At 37.9% G+C, this 18,219-nt stretch overlaps 1 protein-coding gene across 2 annotated transcripts in view; it reads left to right on the top strand.

The window, feature by feature from the left end:
- Sema1a (semaphorin 1a) overlaps window positions 1-18,219 on the top strand; it is a 474,106-nt gene that overhangs the window by 424,083 nt on the left and 31,804 nt on the right. The gene's annotated exons all lie outside the window — the stretch shown is intronic.

The raw sequence follows: 18,219 nt of genomic DNA, 5'->3' as shown, positions 1-18,219 counted from the left end.
TAAAACCATAATATCATTTGTTTATTGTTAAGTCATTAACAAAACGGTTCTTATAATATATCCTTAGGTTCCGCAAATATTCAAAAATGAATTGGCTTCATGATCAAACTAAATGAGAGCGGCCACACTCGGGTTGCGTCTGGCAACACCGATTGGTGAGATTTAGAATTTTTCTGGAGTCAACATGTGAAGACGAATTTTTTCGTTCCAGGAAAATCTCACTCCTTTTCGCCCATGGCTTCGCCTGGGAAAATACAATAGTTATAAATTTAGTCATCCTAACGTATTTCAATGTTTCATCAATTATGGTGAGTGAAAAATCAAGTAATGTGGATTCGACAAAATGGCGGTTTGGTTAGAGAAAATCCTAATTTCATGATTTTCCCTTTCAGTTCCAGTTATTTTACCTTCCCAAATAAATGAGGATAATGGGTTGTGGGTGGACTCCTGAAAACCATTGGTGGCCAGGAGTTCAATAGGTGAGTTGTGTTTGATCGGGAAAATTCCACGTGTCGAAATTTTCACACAGCACAAATTATAATCTTGTTTTTTCTTTGTTGCAGGGTTTCCGTTTGCGTTTCCGTTTGCGTTTCCGTTTTAGTTTCCGTTTTTAGTTTCGTTTTCCGTATTTATTTCTTTTGCACATTCACGTTGGCAACTTAATTTCTATGGATAAGACTTGGTGAAAATCTTTGTAAGGAAACATTTCGGTTGTGAAGAATCAAGTTAAATTGAGTTTTGGATCTTGGCCGATGCCGTCCAGCTACCTTGCAGTCTTCGCACCTACAAGTAAGCAAATGTTTGTATCCTGGAACAGTTTAGTGAACCTTCTTAGTGTATGTGTACAGTAAGAACCCTGTCTTTACTACTGAGCTTTTATTTTGAAACAATTTTATGAATTTTACTGTGTCATTGTCTATTCCATGCCAATGGCATCTTAAATTTAAAACATAGATTTTATGTACTATCTACCTAAGGCATTCTAATGTATCTAAATTAAGTCTTGGCATTAAGCTAGAATAACTAAGCATTATTAGCCATCATTATGTATTAAGCGACCCCGGTAAAAGTTACATTAAAAACAATTTTGCCTAACATCTAGCAAATTTCATTTATAACACCTCATATACATTACAAGGGAGTCGACGGCTAGCTTCTATTCTTTACTAGGTAGATAGATCAAGTAAGTAAAATTATTTTTTTTTTCCTCTAATCTTTGTAAGGTGGTAGATTATTCCGTATCCGGGTATATTTCTATTCCGCCCAATTTACCACCCTTACAGGCCCTAAGCCTCTTGGCTTTTTTTTAAAATTCTTTATTTCCGCCAAATAATAATTATACAATTTTACGCTTGACATCCAGAAACTCTCTTGAGTTTATATGGATGTTGCACATTCCTCTTATAATACTAAACTAAACTAGATAATAACTAGGTACAAATCAAAACTGATGAAATCGATGCGATCTTAATAATATTGGTAGGTAAAATGTAGGTCGGTAATTAACGATATGTTACTGAATGCTCGCGATTTACGCCTTATGACGTCGCACTGTTGAAATGCTAGAAATTTGCTACATCAAATAAAAACGAAAAACGATAAACAAGAATGAGTAAAAAAAGAGACAGCGTTAATTCAAGTACGCCGCAGCGATGGGGTGAGCAAATGAGCAGAAATCAGAGCTCCGCCCAGGGGAGCGCTCGTCTGGCCGCGCTCTTGATGGATGTGATGATTACCTTCATTTCTTTTTGCCACGAACCCGAGAGCCTACCGAGATCCAAGATCGATTGGTGAATGTTGATGTACGCTAGCTTTTTGCGGGAGCGAGCTGTAATTTTAAAAGCCACCGGTACCTACAATAAAATACGTGAAATGGTGGTGAAATGTGCCAAAATAGAGCTCCACGTATCCAAAACTCGATTAATAAAAGTAACTATTTTTGGGTACCGTTTTTTATATAACCATAGATAGTGGTGCAAGGTATGAGCGACAAAGATGCGTGTGAGGTGGCAATGTGAAAATTCGCAAAGAGCTCGGCAAAATCTATAGTCACCAATTTTACCTACCACCAGGTACCTTTCAACCCCTTTTTTGAGTATGAAATTTATATTTATATCCAAATTACACAGTGTCAATTTTAATTCCCGATACGCCCAGGGGTGCTTCGAATCCGCACAAAAAATAGCTGTCATTTTGTATAGCACACCTTTTCCAGCATACTTGTATATGTTCATTTCAGAGATAAAATTATCACGTCATTCGAAACCATACTTCTCCGCTCCGCTCCTCTTCAGTGGAGATGTACCCTAAAAACAGAAAACCTTCAGAAAACATTAGGCGGAAGATCTAAGAAGGTAGCTACCGTCCGCACACAAAATAACTTACCGGATTTATTTTCCTGTAAACTACCTACTTTATTTGTTTGGGCCACAACAAACAATACCAACTTTCCGTGCCTCAAATTGCATCTACGAGTTGATTTGTTTAATCAAAAGGGAGTTAAACGTACAAATGGCGCACCTTGCTCTTTGCTCACAACAAACAATCGGGCTAATTTACTAATAGAGAGAGAGAGAGAGCCAACGCGTGCTAGACCTTCATTATTTTATAAAGGCTTTTATGATAGTTTCTGCGCGTATTGTCACCAACACAGGGAGAAACGATCAGTTACTATGAAGTTTGGATCATAGTGGCTTCGGAAGATAACAGGTAACAAAGGTGTAAAAAATCTTACGTGTTTTGCCAGACACCTGGTGTCGTGGCAACCCCCTGCCAGACGCTCTTAAAGTTTAAAAGTTTAACGGTGTCTGGCAGGGGGTTGCCACGACTCTAAGTGTCCGGCAATGCATTGTTTGTGAATTGTAATACTATTCCGAAGGTAATATAAAAAAAAAAAGATTTTATACTTTGTAAGGTTGTACAAAGTTGTAACCTTTGTTGCCTATTATCTCCCATAAACATTTTGATCCAACTTCATAGTCGCTGATCGTTCCTCCCTATGTTGGGGACGATACGCGCAGAAACTTTCAGCTTTTATAAAATAACGAAGGTCTAGCACGCGCTGGCTCTTAGTCCATAATGCAGGTGTACTGTTCCGCTGGGCAACTTCTTGAGCGGCTACTTCGTTAGCTTCATCACTTTAATCCAGAATTATCAAGTTTTGATACAATTTTCTTGCTTCTCATAAAGTTATAGATAACTTTTCAACTTGAGCTACCTAGTAATTAAAATTATTGTTTAAGTTCGAAAACGAAAACGATTGTTAGTCAGCGACTCCCATAGATAACAGAGACTACTCAGTGGCGTCTCTACTAGGGATGTGCCAGGATGCGAGGTTGCGAGGATGCAAATCATTCGTGTAAAACCCTCATAATATACTTGGCGATGGTTGGTTTCTCTAGCACTTAAATGAGCTAAGGCTATGTATATTGGTGGGTTCTACACACACCCACGCCCCGTTTGTTATGTATGGTTCCTTGTCTACCAGAAATGTGTGACGATGCTTCGTGATGCATCGTGGATTGATCGATCGTCATACATCTCCGGTGGACAAGGAACCTAGGGTTAATGGTCAGATAATCCAACCTTCAAGCGTATAAAGTCTAGGCTGGTACTTGGTAGCCATGAAATTCGGCAACCGGGCACGGCACTATCCGATTCGAATGTCCATGAGGATTTCCCCTCCTACAGAAACAAAGATTCGACTACTAATTTGCATGTTATTTCTATTCATACTGTCGTTTTTAGGGTTCCGTACCTCAAAAGGAAAAACAGAACCCTTATAGGATTACTTTGTTGTCTGTCTGTCTGTCGGTCTATCAAGAAACCTACAGGGTACCTACTTCCCGTTGACCTAGAATCATGAAATTCGGCAGGTAGATAGGTTATAACAGACATTCGGGAAAAATCTGAAAACCGTGAATTTGTGGTAAAAAAAATTAAATTGTGGTCATGAACTAATAATTAGTATTTTCAAGTAGTAAAATAACTATATCAAGTGGGGTATCATTTCACCTGTGCATTCTAAAACAATTTTTTATTTATTTTTATGCATTTTAGTTTTTGAATTATCGTGCAAAATGTCGAAAAAATACGACTGTAGTACGGAACCCTCGTTGCGCAAGCCTGACTCGCACTTGGCCGGTTAGTTTTTTTAACGTTTTCCGTCAAAAAGGTCATTTGAACCCATGAAAAGTCGTTTAGCATTTTGTTGGCGAAATTTCGCCGTAAATTTAGTTTCATAAATATAGTGTAACAGGTACTAAACTCATTCTATTTATAGTTCTCAGTTTAGTTTCGTGGAGTCACGCAACCTCTTTTTGTTATGCGAGGTCGCCTCACATAATTTCACTGACCTTTGTTAATACAAGTACGCTGGATTGCTGAGGTGTTTTTGAATCACTTGATTTTCGCCATTTTAGCGCTGATAGCAGCAGTGAGCGTCACTGAACGTACTCAAAACTAAATGTTAGTGATAAGCCATCTATCACACCATACTGTCAACACGAAGATCATTTGACACAAAGTATCAATTTTAATTCCTGGCAAGGCTCGGTGCCCCACTTCGGATCTAAACAAAAAATACCTATCATTTAGAGCCTCAATGGACTGAAAACCGAAAGGTCGACGGTTCAAACTCCGCCCGTTGCACTATTGTCGTACCTCAGCACACTACTCCTAGCACAAGCCTGACGCTTAATTGGAGAGGAAAGGGGAATATTAGTCATTTTAACATGGCTAATATTCTTAAAAAAAAAAAAATGTATGGTTCACCTCTTCCACAGCGTACAAGTGTATATTAGGTCCATTTCAGTGGTGTGATTGCATAATCACCGAGTAGTCCCGTGAGCCATTAGCAGTCATTTTAAAAACTGGGCCATATTCAAACTAATCCATACATATTATAAATGCGGAAGTGTATCTGTCTGTGTGCTACCTTTTCGCAGCCCATCCGTTTAACCGATTTTAATACAGAAATTTGGTTTGGCAAAAAGTTTGGTATTCCTGAGACCTAAGCTAACCCTAAACCTACTAAACCTAAAGAAGGCTAAATCAAAGAACACACAGGCGCAGAGATACGCTAAATCAAAAAATACCCGCGGGATTTTCAAAAAAACCTAAATCCAAGCGGACAAAGTCGCAAACATCATCTAACAATAAATATTATATCAACAACTTCGAGTACATCAAATTATATCTAGAAAACGAAATGGAATATTATAATATGGAATATAATAATAGAAAAGTATCTATGTCAACATACTAAGTAAAAGAAAAACTATGATCCTCTTTGTTGAAATTACGTTGCCTTAATAATGGCACCGATTCTAAGCACAACCTAATTTTAGAGTATTCGCACCCTCTTCTTACTATTGTAATATGAGAAGGACAGAAGCAGTTTGACATTTATAAATTTAATTTTTAGATGGTAAAACCCGTGATTTTATCACGCACTAGCGAACCTACTGTTTAAATTTGTATTGTGCACTAAAATTTAGAGTGTGAAAGTCATGTTCCGTTCCTTTTTTAGCATTAGTAAAAAGAAAAGGATGCAGATACTCTAAATTTAGTTTAGAGAGAGACTAGAGAATCGGGGCCAATCTCATCTTAAAATGAGATACCTTTTTCTTTTTTTGATACTAAATAAATAGGTTAAGTCATGTTTCGATATGAATTTACTTCATCATCATCATCATTATCATCATCATCATCAACCCATCGAGAACGGGTCTCCTCTCAGAATGAGAAGGGTTGTGGCCATAATTTTTATTAGTGGTAAACAGCAGTTAATGGTGAAGGAAATGCATCACATTATTTATTTACTTATGAGTTTATAGTCACGCAAGTTTAACTTCACATACCTTGCGAGGTCGTTTATTGTAATTGCATAATTACAGACTTTCCCCTATGACCCATAAACCGTAATTTTTATACAAAACATAATAGGCATAAAATTAACGTTCATAACAGTGCATATTTAATTTACATACTCATAGTCATAATTATAAAATTAATCATTTATATTGCATCTCTTGTAATTAATTAAAGTAATGGAATTAAAATATAAAATTTTACTCACGAAACATTCTAATAGAGCATAGTTATAAATTCGTAGCCTACGCTAAGACTATACCGAATGCCCTACGCCAAGATCCGTAGCTCGTAGCCCGTAGCCCGTAGCTAAATTTATTCTAGGACATGCCTGTAGGTACATTTGTCTTAGGCAATGTTCTTAGCTTGGACAATAACACCATAGCTAGACATAATCTAAATATATAAAACGAAAAGGTGACTGACTGACTGACTGACTGACTGATCTATCAACTACATGCAGATAACTGTTATGACGTAGGCATCCGCTAAGAAAGGATTTTTGAAAATTCGACCCCTAAGGGGGTGAAACAGGGGTTTGAAATTTGTGTAGTCCACGCGGATGAAGTCGCGAGCAAATAGATAAAAGCTAGTAAAGAGATAAAGTTTGTAAGTTTTTTTGTAGGGGGGTAATATCTGGATCAACTGAACCGATTTTGAAAATTCTTTCTCCAGTAGAAAGCCACATTATTCCTGAATGACATCGGCTATATTTTTATTCAAAAAAATGAGAGATCCATACAAAGATTGTAATAAGCTACCCGTGCGAAGCCGGGGTGGGTCGCTAGTTTGATATACATGCGGAAAAGCTTGCACCTAAAATAAAACCGAGACACATGGCTGCAAATGTTCTATATCTGCTACAGACAAAATGTTCTATATCTGCTACAGACAAAATGTTCTATATCAGGCACTTTTACGATGACTAGGGGGCCTGATGAGAGGGTAGTTCGCGTCACCCTAAGTCTGGATTTATTATTCCACGCCTTTTCCACGATAAGTAATCTGTGGCTTTCACTTTTTTCCGAATATTTCCCTTGCGTTTTGTTTTTAGAACTGCTTTACATACCGTCGACGTATTTTATCTAGCTTATTATTAGAACTATTTTATACTAGGTGATGCTCTCGACTTAGTTCGCGTGGATTTAGGTTTTAAAAATCCCGTGGAGTCTCTTTGATTTTCCGGAATGCAAGCTGTCTCTGTACAAAATTGCGTCAAAATCGGTTGAACGGATAGGCCGTGAAACGCTAGCAGACAGACAGACAGACACACTTTCGAATTTTTAATATTAGTATCGAGGGATGTATAATTTGGACGTATTCCAATTTTTTATTTCTGTCTACTAAAATACATCTCTTCCACTCTCGTTCAGCCGTTCTAATTGGATGAATTCCCCACGAAGAAGGATTTTTTATGAATAATACCACCGCACCTAGGGATACACAGAGGTTTTATTTTGGACTCTTACCATCTAAACCCCCACCGTGTCCCACGCATCGCTTGGTGACTGAGCTACGGGACCGAACTCGTTCGCGCAACCCTGCGTTAAGTTTTATCACATAGGTCAATTAACCCCAAATTCAAGCAGACGAAGGCAGACTTGAGTAGTAATATAATACATGCCTATACTTACAGCACACGAGTAGATATATAGACCAGAGTGGAAGCTTCATACTAGCGGCTGGCTGTAGGTTCACTCACTCATAGCGCAGCTCAGCACACCACGACGTGTCACGGACGCCGTTTGCCATCGAACTGGGCGCAAACGGAGCGTCCGTGACACGTCGTGATGTGCGTGAGCTAGTGTGAAGCTTCCCCTCTGGTCTATAATATCTACCTACTCGTGTGCTTACAGTAAAAGTTTCATTATAGTTATAATAATAAAATATATTATACAGGAGAGATATGGCGTAAGAGAATTTTATTCGGAAAAATATAAAATATGTCAGCACACGTCTTCACAATACAAATTCTTAGGGCTTTAATTAAAATCCTACCAAATACCAAGTGCCTGCATTGTTACCGCTGACATTCCCTTGATTTATGACACTACAGCGAGAAGGGTTGTTGAAATATAAATTGATGAAGGGATTTTTGTTGTACAGTCATTCAAAAGTACTGGAAACATTAATCTGCTTACGAAGGCAATTTATTAGATTTCGCGATGCTACAAACTTTTTACGCGATAAAGGTCTTCTTCTCATTTTGATGTTAAACTAGTTGCCGCTCGCGATTTCGTTTGTGTTTTTGACTATGAAATTGTCTTTTTCAAATTATTTTATATTTTATTACTAGCCTATGCCCCTGACTTCGTCCGCGTGGACTACATAAATTTCGAACCCCTATTTTACCTCTTAAAATGTTGAATTTCCAAAAATCTACGACCTACCTGGCGCAGTGGCAAGCGCTGTGGTCTTATTAGTGAAAGAAAGAAAGAAAGAAAACTTGTTTATTTGCTCACTACATTACAATGAACACAATAAACCTAAAACTAATTTAATTAGTCTTACTAATATAAAATACTATAAAACATAATTATACTTATAGGTAAAATACCTATGCTAAATAAAGTGTATTGTGTAACCAAGACGTGAGTGAGAGGTCCTGAGTTCGATTACAGGCAGGGGTTTGGAATTTTATAAATTCTCTGGTCTGGTTTAGCGTTTAAACTATCGTGAGTGATTTCCATTATAAGGTGTATGGGTTTAATAAAAACTTCCATACCCGATTAGCCCGGTTCCATCTTAGACTGCATCATCACTTACCGCCAGGTGAGATTGCAGTCAAGGGCTAACTTGTATCTAAATAATCTTCTAATAGATATGATAGTAACGACACCATTAGCTATCAAGAGATGCCACCATTTTTTACATGGTACAAACAAATTGTATCAAACAAGTAGGTAGGTAATACGTGCATAGAATTTTTCTACAAGTCAATCTACCGTTGTTTGTTGTTCGTTTCTGGCACACTCGTTTTGTTTAGTGCATGCTCCGACCAATTCTGAAATACAAAATTTTTCCAAAATATTTTCCGTACAAAATAAACGATAGAACAGATGCGGAAGCTAAAACATCGGAAATTAATGTTAATATTTAAACAGGCTTAAACAATGCAAGCAATTTTATTTACCAAACATTTTTATGCACTGTTGACACAAACTAGAATCATTGTGTGCTAACATATAGCTCACGGTTGCTGCGGTTATTTTGTATGATATTATGTACGTATTTATGCATAATACAACCAACGTACAGTACGCGGCCTAAAGTAATGTACATCGACTTTTAGAAGGAGACAGCAGGTTTGTAGAGCGTTGTCTCTGTCGTTGAGACCGATCAAAACTCATATAGATATGAGTGACAATGCTCTACAAAGCCGCAATGTCATTCTAAAGGCCGATGTACATTACTTTCTGCCGCGTACTGTAGAATGAGAAGTAGCATTTTGAGAAAGTAATGACCATATTTGCTCTATGTGTCAACTTTCATGTCAAAAGTACGATTTTTTATGATTTATGATTTACAGGTCGTTCACTATAACTTGTCCTCTGCCGTCATGTTGGCACCATTGTTTTGGTTGCTCTGTTCCTTAGAACTTAGGGTTTATTATTGTGTGATTTGCAGTCGTGTCAGGGGACAATAGTCATAGTCAAAGGTCTGTACGCATTATATGTAAAAAGTCGTAGCGTATTGTACGACGGGCTTCAATTTGTACACAGCCTTATGTATATTTTAACATTTTTGCGTTTAATGTACGTAAAAATCACTACCTATATTATAATGCGAAAGTGTTTGTTTGTCCTTCAATCACATTGCAACCGAGCAACGGATCGACGTGGTTTTTTTGCATGCACAGTTGCATGAATTAAGGATCTGGAGAGTGGTATAGGCTAAAATCCCGCGGGAACTCTTTGATTTTCGTGAATAGAAACCAGGAAAATCAAAGAGTTTCCACGGGATTTTTAAAAACCCTATTTTTTATGGATTAATGTGAACATGTGTCTACAACTACATCGAATACTCCGTGAATCACTACCCCTATTATAAATGCGAAAGTGTGTTTGTTTGTTGGTTTGTCCTTCAATCACGTCGCAACGGAGCAACGGATCGACGCGATTTTTTGCATGGCTATAGTTTAAGACCTGAAGAGTGGCGTAGGCTACTTTTTGTCCCGGAAAATCAAAGAGTTCCGACGGTATTTTTAAAACCTAAATCCACGCGTACGAAGTCGCGGGCATCAGCTAGTAGCAATACAAGCTATTAATTTAATGAAATAATTGAATAAAATGCAAAAAGTAAAAAAAAAAAGATTTGTGAGTATGACCGAACGAAAGGGTCATAAATCGACGGAATGAGTGATAAATGTTGTTTAGGAACAATTGCAATAAATCTCTACAGCATGTGAAGAGCGATTCCTCGGCCCGTGGCGCAAAACTTTTCCAATATTGACGCTGACGCCATGTAAAAAAGAGACTAGAGCGAGTCGAACTCGCACACGAAGGGTTCCGTACCATCGTACAAGAAATAACACTTTTTAATTTTTTTAATTTTCATGGCGGCTGTTTTTAAGTTTTAATTATTTGTTACTAGCTGATGCCCGCGACTTCGTCCGCGTGGATTTAGGTTTTTAAAAATCCCGTGGGAACTCTTTGATATTCCGAAATAAAAAGTAGCCTATGTCACTCTCCAGGTCTTTAACTATACCTATGCAAAAAATCACGTTAGTCGGTTGCACCGTTGCGACGTTATTGAACGACAAACCAACAAACAAACACACTTTCGCATTTATAATAAGGGTGCTGATGTTAATGATGACTAATAGTCGTGTAACAGTTCTCTTTCCCTACCAACTAAGCGTAACGCTTGTACTAGGAGTAGGTAGGTACGACAATAGTGCAACGGGTCATTTGCTCCATCCCAATCATCATCATCATCAACCAATAGACGTCCACAGGCGGACATAGGTCTCTTGTAGGGACTTTCACACGCCACGGTCTTGCGCCGCCTGGATCCAGCGGCTCCCTGCGACTCGTCTGATGTCGTCCGTCCACCTAGTGGGGGGTCTTCCAACCATCCTAATACCAATGGTTTGAACTCGTAGGGCTTGAACCGCCGACCTTTCGCAATTCAGTTCACTCCTTAACCATTAAGCTACTGAGACTCTGAAAACCATAATATCAAACTGCTATTAAGTCGAAACGCATACCACCACGTGCCGAATGCCGCATTGATATTGTTCCAAACCGAACGTCGTAAAGTTTTCCAATATCGAAACAGTGTCGAGTGTCGAGTGCACGCAAACAAATTGCATCGAAGGAAATGCGCCGGTTAGCGATGAAATTCATATTCCTTTGCTGTTGCCCGTCCCAACAATATTCCAACGTGGGTATAATATTTTAGCGTTTAAACTATCGTGAGTGATTTTCATTATACATAATATCTGTCCCGGCTTTACTCACGTGTTTAGTCGACGTTAGCCCGACTAGCTTCGAACCCATCCGGGGTCCTTTTTCAAGAGAGTCAATTCGCGCACGCGCCGCGGTTGTTGTGTCGACTAAACACGTGAGTAAATCCGGGACAGATGTTATATTATAGTGAGTATAATACATTAACTTTGCTATAGTCGTTGAGAATACCGAAAACTATGAACAACTAGGTTCAGAGCTTCGCTGTAGGTTGAGATCTACAGAGCGCGCTCTGACTTTGCTCAGACCTAAGACATTGTTAAAACGAGACGGATTTATATCTTCACATACATCTGTTTTTTTTTTAACTCTGACTTAAGTCGCACAAAATTCAATAGATATAATGTAAATGAGTGAACACTTAATAGGCATATGTACAAACTAGAAATAAGTAGCTAAGTAAAAATGTAAAATCTGTTTGTGTTCCATAATAAATAAATAAAAATAAAATAAAAAAAAGTCTGAGCAAAGTCTGAGTGCTCTCCATAGATCTGAGGCTTAGTTTTTCTTTGTAATCGTATTCCTCATTGCTAGGAATCGTAACCTCTTGCCATTGATGATATTATGATAGCTCTCTTCACTCTTGGCATAAAAATGCGGTGGGTTCTCAGATCTATACGCATACAATTCTATTAAGACTTGAGAGAACGAGATTTCGACTCTTATGTTAATTTACAGTTACTATCAGATGTTAGTGATAACAACAAGACCCACTGCTCAACATACTCTCCGGCGCAAGAAGATAACAAAACTGACCAATTTAAACCTCCAAAATCGCTCACCCATCCAGATATCGATTTGGGTCAATTTATTTATTTATTTTTTATTTTATTTTTTATAGAAGAATATTAGCCATATTAAATGACTAATATTCCCTTTACCTCTCCAACTAAGCGTCAAGCTTGTTCTAGGAGTAGGTACGACAATAGTGCAACGGGCGGGGTTTGAACCGTCGACCTTTCGGTTTTCAGTCGACTCCTTTACCGGTTGAGGTCAATGTCGCTTAACAATCGCAACGCAAATCATTTTAGACATCAACTGATACGAGCTACTCTGTTGGCATGGACTGAGGTTTTATGGAAATCTTGTGAGAAATTTTGATTTGATGAAATAAAGATTTGAGGTAAAGAAAATAAGTATTTTGTGGTAAGAAATGGTCGTAACGTAGGTATGATCTACAGTAAATCCAAATCTCTGTAGAAGTCTTCAAAACTTAATTCTGACTAGCTTATGCTCGCGACTTCGTCCGCGTGGACTACACAAATTTCAAACTCCTTTTTCACCCCCTTAGGGGTTGAATTTCCAAAAATCCATTCTTAGCGGATGCTTACGTCATAATAGCTATGCCAAATTTCAGCCCGATCCGTCCAGATTTTTAAGCTGTGCGTTGATAGATCAGTCAGTCAGTCAGCCAGTCACCTTTTCCTTTTATATATTTAGATATCAATATCAATTATTACGGGCAATAATTTAGTTACTGGCTCTCAAATAAAACTAAAGCAAACAAGGTTTCTTGAAAACACTAGAGAGAATATAAATAAATCTGTCCACAGCTAATGTATAAAGGAAGATTTATAAAAGAATATTCGAGATATTAAAATATGAAGTCTTACCTAACTTTATTATGATAAAGTTCTTGTATATTTCCACTATGTGCATTTTAAAGTGTTGCAGCGAGCCGCATACGATTCTGTCTTAAAACTACTTAAATAAGCTCCATTCTTTTTACGTGCATAAGTAGGTAAAACTCCAAGACTGCATTGTGAGGATAAATCCATACTACAATAATATTATGTTTGTCCTTCTGTATGTATGCTGAATTTTCACGGCCTATCCGTTTAAACGATTTTGACGATTTAGTAAAGAGATAGCTTGCATTCTGAGGATGGGCATAGGCTACTTTTTGTTCCGGAAAATCAAAGAGTTCCCAAGGGAATTTTAAAAAGCCTTATTCCACGTGGACGAAGTCCAGGACATCATCTTTTATATTCAGCTGTTTTCATTTGATGTATGAGATAATTGCCTAAGACTTTTTGAGCATTTCAAATCACTCAATCCTTAGAACATAGCGAAACCAATAATTAATCTATGCCTTAGAGGTTGTAAAAACCTATCGAATATGTTATTTGTAGCGTACTTGTAGTTTAAGTAAAATTGATAATACTCCGCTAACGCTATATTTTATGCTGGTATATGGACTTCAACTCTTCTTTTCATCAAGGAGAAAGTTGGCTTAAATATATAAGCAAAAAAAATAGACTTGTAAGGGCATCTACAAAGAGCTACTGTGATCATCTCATTCTATTGAGTAAGGATGTATAAAAGATCAGAATAGCTATTTACAGGAAATTCAACAAAACAAAACGGCAAACGCTCTAAAACGTGGAAAGTACAATAAATTATAAATACCCACGTCTTTGTTTCGCTCCCGAAGAGAATTAACGAAATGAATCGCTTTAGACGCTTTTTACCTTATTGTACCCAAGGGTGGTTTCAGGCTGCGGTAGTTTTGCGCTGATTACAAATGAAAACATCAGATCGAAGGGGGATAAAGTCACAATGCTACTCCGCTACGCTAATAATTTATTCTTTCAACGACAATACTGTGTCTCCCCCACTGATTTCTGCTGTCCTGGTAATGGTGATCCCATAAGAATCGTTTTTCCTGTTTAAGAAATTCTAATTTTGCAATTTAGTATTTTGCATTTACCTACTTTTATTTTTCACTCGCTCTTTAATATTACTTATAGATAAGTATAGATCGTAGCTAAATGGCCAAAAATATATTATCGATGAACAGTTGAATACACAGTTTTTTTTTATCAGTACCCTTATAAATGCGAAAGTGTGTTTGTTTGTTGATTTGTCCTTCAATCACATCGCAACGGTGCAACGGATTGACGTGATTTTTTGCATGGGTATAGTTAAAGACCTGAAGAATTGGAGAGTGACATATGCTTCCCTTTATCCCCGGAAATCAAAGAGTTCTCACGGGATTTTAAAAAGCTAAATCCACGCGTACGAAGTCGCGGGCATCAGCTAGTAATTTATGAAAGCTGTTTAAGGCTAAGCGGAAAAAACTCGTTTGCTAGATCAAATGTTTTAGGTATTTACTATTAAATAATGGCCTTGCTAAAAATATACAATATACCTAAAGACATTGTCTAAAGAATGTGCTACTTTGAAACACAATAGGAAGTACTTCACTCGATCAAATAGAATCTTGAAATAAGCCGAAACAAAAGTCTAAAACGAATTATTTAATACTAAAATTTCTGACTTGGCAAATAATTTTTATATGGAAATATTTGTCTTTAAGTACTACAGAGAACCTGCTAAATTTTGGTTTTCAGCAGGACTTCTATGATATATTAAATTCAAATTTAACGTTTGAAACACAGAATTTGAACGTTGCCAAGCGGTTTACTTCAACGCCGCGCTGCCCGCCTCGGTGACTCGCCTTAAATAGTGCATATGACCGTTTAGAATAGGTACGAGTATATTATCTTAGTGGATTAATATTATATTAATAAAGGTGTTAGCTATTCCTCAATTTTTAAAAGTCGAAGGTAAATACGAGTATATTGTATAGTAAGTCACTTTATAGACTTACTAGCTGATGCCCGCGACTTCGTTCGCGTGGACTTAGGTTTTTTAAAATCCCGTGGAAACTCGTTGATTTTCCGGGATATAAAGTAGCCCGTCACTCTCCAGGTCTTTATCTATACCCATGCAAAAAATCACGTCAATCCGTTACACCGTTACGACGTGATTGAAGGACAAACCAATAAACAAACACACTTTATAAATTACTAGCTGATCCCCGCGGCTTCGCCCGCGTAGATTTAGGTTTTTAAAGATCCCGTATAGCCTATGTCACTCAGGAAAAATGTAGCTTTCTACTGGTGCAAGAATTTTTAAAATCGGTTCAGTAGTTCCAAAGATTACCCCCTACAAACAAACTTAACGACATTACCTCTTTATATAATAGTATAGATTTCTTGTGGCAGCAGCAAAAGCTTCAAGTTCCAATTGCTGATTGTATATTCAGTGACTTCAGATTTCCCTAGATTTGCGGTTTTCAGATGAAAACGTGAGATCGAAGTGGGGTTCTCGTAGTTGAGATAAAGCCTTATTGTTCGACCACTGCGCTAATTTACCCTTCCAACCACAATATTGTCTCTCCCCAATGCTTCTTGTATATCTATCAAGATAGTCGTACAGTACGCGGCAGAAAATAATGTATATCAACTGAATGAAAAAGATGGCGGTTTTGTAGAGCATTGTCGTTGCGACCGACAAAACGTCGTATACCTAGGTATGAGTGACAGAGACAACGCTCTACAAAACCGAAATCTCATTCTAAAGGCCGATGTCTATCCTGTTTAGAAAACTCTAACTTGCAGTGTTTCTTTCCATCATGAGGAATTAAAAGGAATTCAAATGTGTCATTTTGTAAGAAAACCCATAGAATCAAATCAAATAAGAACTTTGAGACCGTAGGTACCTAGTCTTTGATTTTCCGGGATAAAAGGTAGCCCATGTCCTTCTCCGAAATGAAAGCTATTTCTGTACCAAATTTCGTCAATATCGGTTACACGGGTGGGCCGTTAAAAGGTAAAACACAGACAAACACACTTTCACATTTATTATAGTAGGTAAGGTACCTATTGATTATGTTTCGAGGTAGGTATAGTATGCGACAAGTCGAGATGGTAATCGGGGTGGGGATGCCCCGCACACCCGCACAGCCCCCGCACAAACCCGGTGCGGGATAGCGCGGGTGACGTGCGCATGTGCGGGGCGTCCCCCCGCCTCACACCCCGATTATCATCTTGACCTGTCGCGTACTATACAGTCGTTCTTCATTGTGTATCTAGGTACTTAATTTTGTAAATATGGGGAATGGGGATATGTAAAATCCCCATTAATTATGTCATTAACAAGTGTCAAATTGTAACTGTGTGTACCTACATATAATACGCGACTCGTCGAAATGGCAATCGAGACCGCGCTCGTCCGTACCGGGTTAGCGCGGGGCCTTTGCGGGTATGCGGGGCGTTACCTCCCCGATTGCCATCTCGACCTGTCGCGGACTATATGTGTACGTTCATGTAGGCACATAAGCAAACACGGCAGTAATTAACCAATAATACTATTTAACATGTAAATCTCGTTTTAAAAGCAACGTGTTTGATGTTACCAGCCCGATTCGATCATCGGGCCTGCCAACCATGTTTATTGATGGAACCAGCTGATTGGCAGGTGCGATATCGTATTTCCATAGTATTTTCACATAATATGAGATTTTATTGGCAACAAAAATATTAAAACACTTCTTGTTTCCCGGCTTCGTTGGAGTGAAATTTTATGTTCTATACTTGTAATATACATACAGGGTGTAACAGAACGCAAATACCTACTGTAGGTACACATACACACCTTGCTTGAGAAGATATAAATCTTCTCAAGCAGCTCGTAATTTATATTGACAACGGTTAAAATTAACCAAAACACGGTTCATATTATTATATCTACTTATTTATTTCAATTTCGTCCCTGAAACATGACAAACTTTATTCAGAAAAATACCTAGGTATAAGTTCGGGAAAAAAGAGAAAAATCACAAAGAACTCCCAAGGGCGACATGAAATTCATTTTAACTTGTACCATCAATCAGAGAACGTTGACTACAAATTGTTCGCAACAAAAAAACATGAACGACTGTCCGAATAATAGATGGCGCTGATTCCAACCCAAGATGGCCGCGGGCTTTTGGCGGGAATCACTGAAGCGCATAATTGATAGAGGACATCGCCTTTGTGCTGTATCTTGGAAGAGGCTCGCTGGTCCCTAATATTACATAATTTATAAATTGTTTCAGGCAACAATCTATATTCTGACCCGTAACAATATATAAATAATTTATTACTTGAAGTTAGTTCAGAAATTTATAATGGGGATCTCTACATAAATAGATTCGTAGAATACCGTTATGCTGGTGAAATTATTTCCGGATAAAATATTGATAATACTACCTAGCAAGACATTCTTTCAAACGAGTAGATACATGTTTACAATTTTCAAGCTAAGAACGACGAAATTACGATGCGAGACTGACAATTATACTGAGGCGTCCTCCAAATAGTACATAGGCATGACCGACGTACGCGACCGACTTCAGCGTAAAGGACAGTCTTGATTTTAATTCACAATTTAGACATTGAATCACTGGTATTAGTTCCGAATACGACAGGCGAAAAGCTGTCTAGTAATCCAATGATTACCTACCTAGTATAATGTGGAAATGCCTAACTATGATAGGCGTACCGGAGAGAATACACCAAAGACTCAAATTGATCGACGCTGATCTACCGAAATCCACTTACGGGATCTCCTCATAATGGGATTATTAGTTACTGTCTGTATGGGTAAATTGGCTCGTCCTAGTTCGTTAACGGAACAAAAAAACAGTTTGCGCATAAAATATGAATAGGGTCCGAGAGCCCCCGAATTTCTCCCTCTATATTCTTACCAAATTACAGGCACTTCGATTTCTTTTATACACCCTCAGTAAGGTAATGCATTATTCGTATGTGCCATGTGTATGAATGTAACTACAGGGCAAGTTGTAAAGAAATTGGGCGTATAGAGACACAATTTCCTCGTTAAATCGCTCAAGGAACTTTCTCAATTGCGGCGAATTAATGTTACGGAAAATTATAAATCACCGTACGTTTGCTTTGCTTTTTGATAATAATTCCGGGTGTCTGTAAAACAAGAGTGAATATGCGTTTCTAGGTAAACACGTTCCATCTTAGACCACATTATCACTATTCACTTCCCATTAGGTTGTGAGGCAGACAAATATAACGAAAAC

The sequence above is a fragment of the Maniola hyperantus genome, chromosome 20, assembly GCF_902806685.2.
Source record: "Maniola hyperantus chromosome 20, iAphHyp1.2, whole genome shotgun sequence".
NCBI lineage: Eukaryota > Metazoa > Arthropoda > Insecta > Lepidoptera > Nymphalidae > Maniola > Maniola hyperantus.
This window is presented reverse-complemented; position numbering and strand designations above follow the sequence as displayed.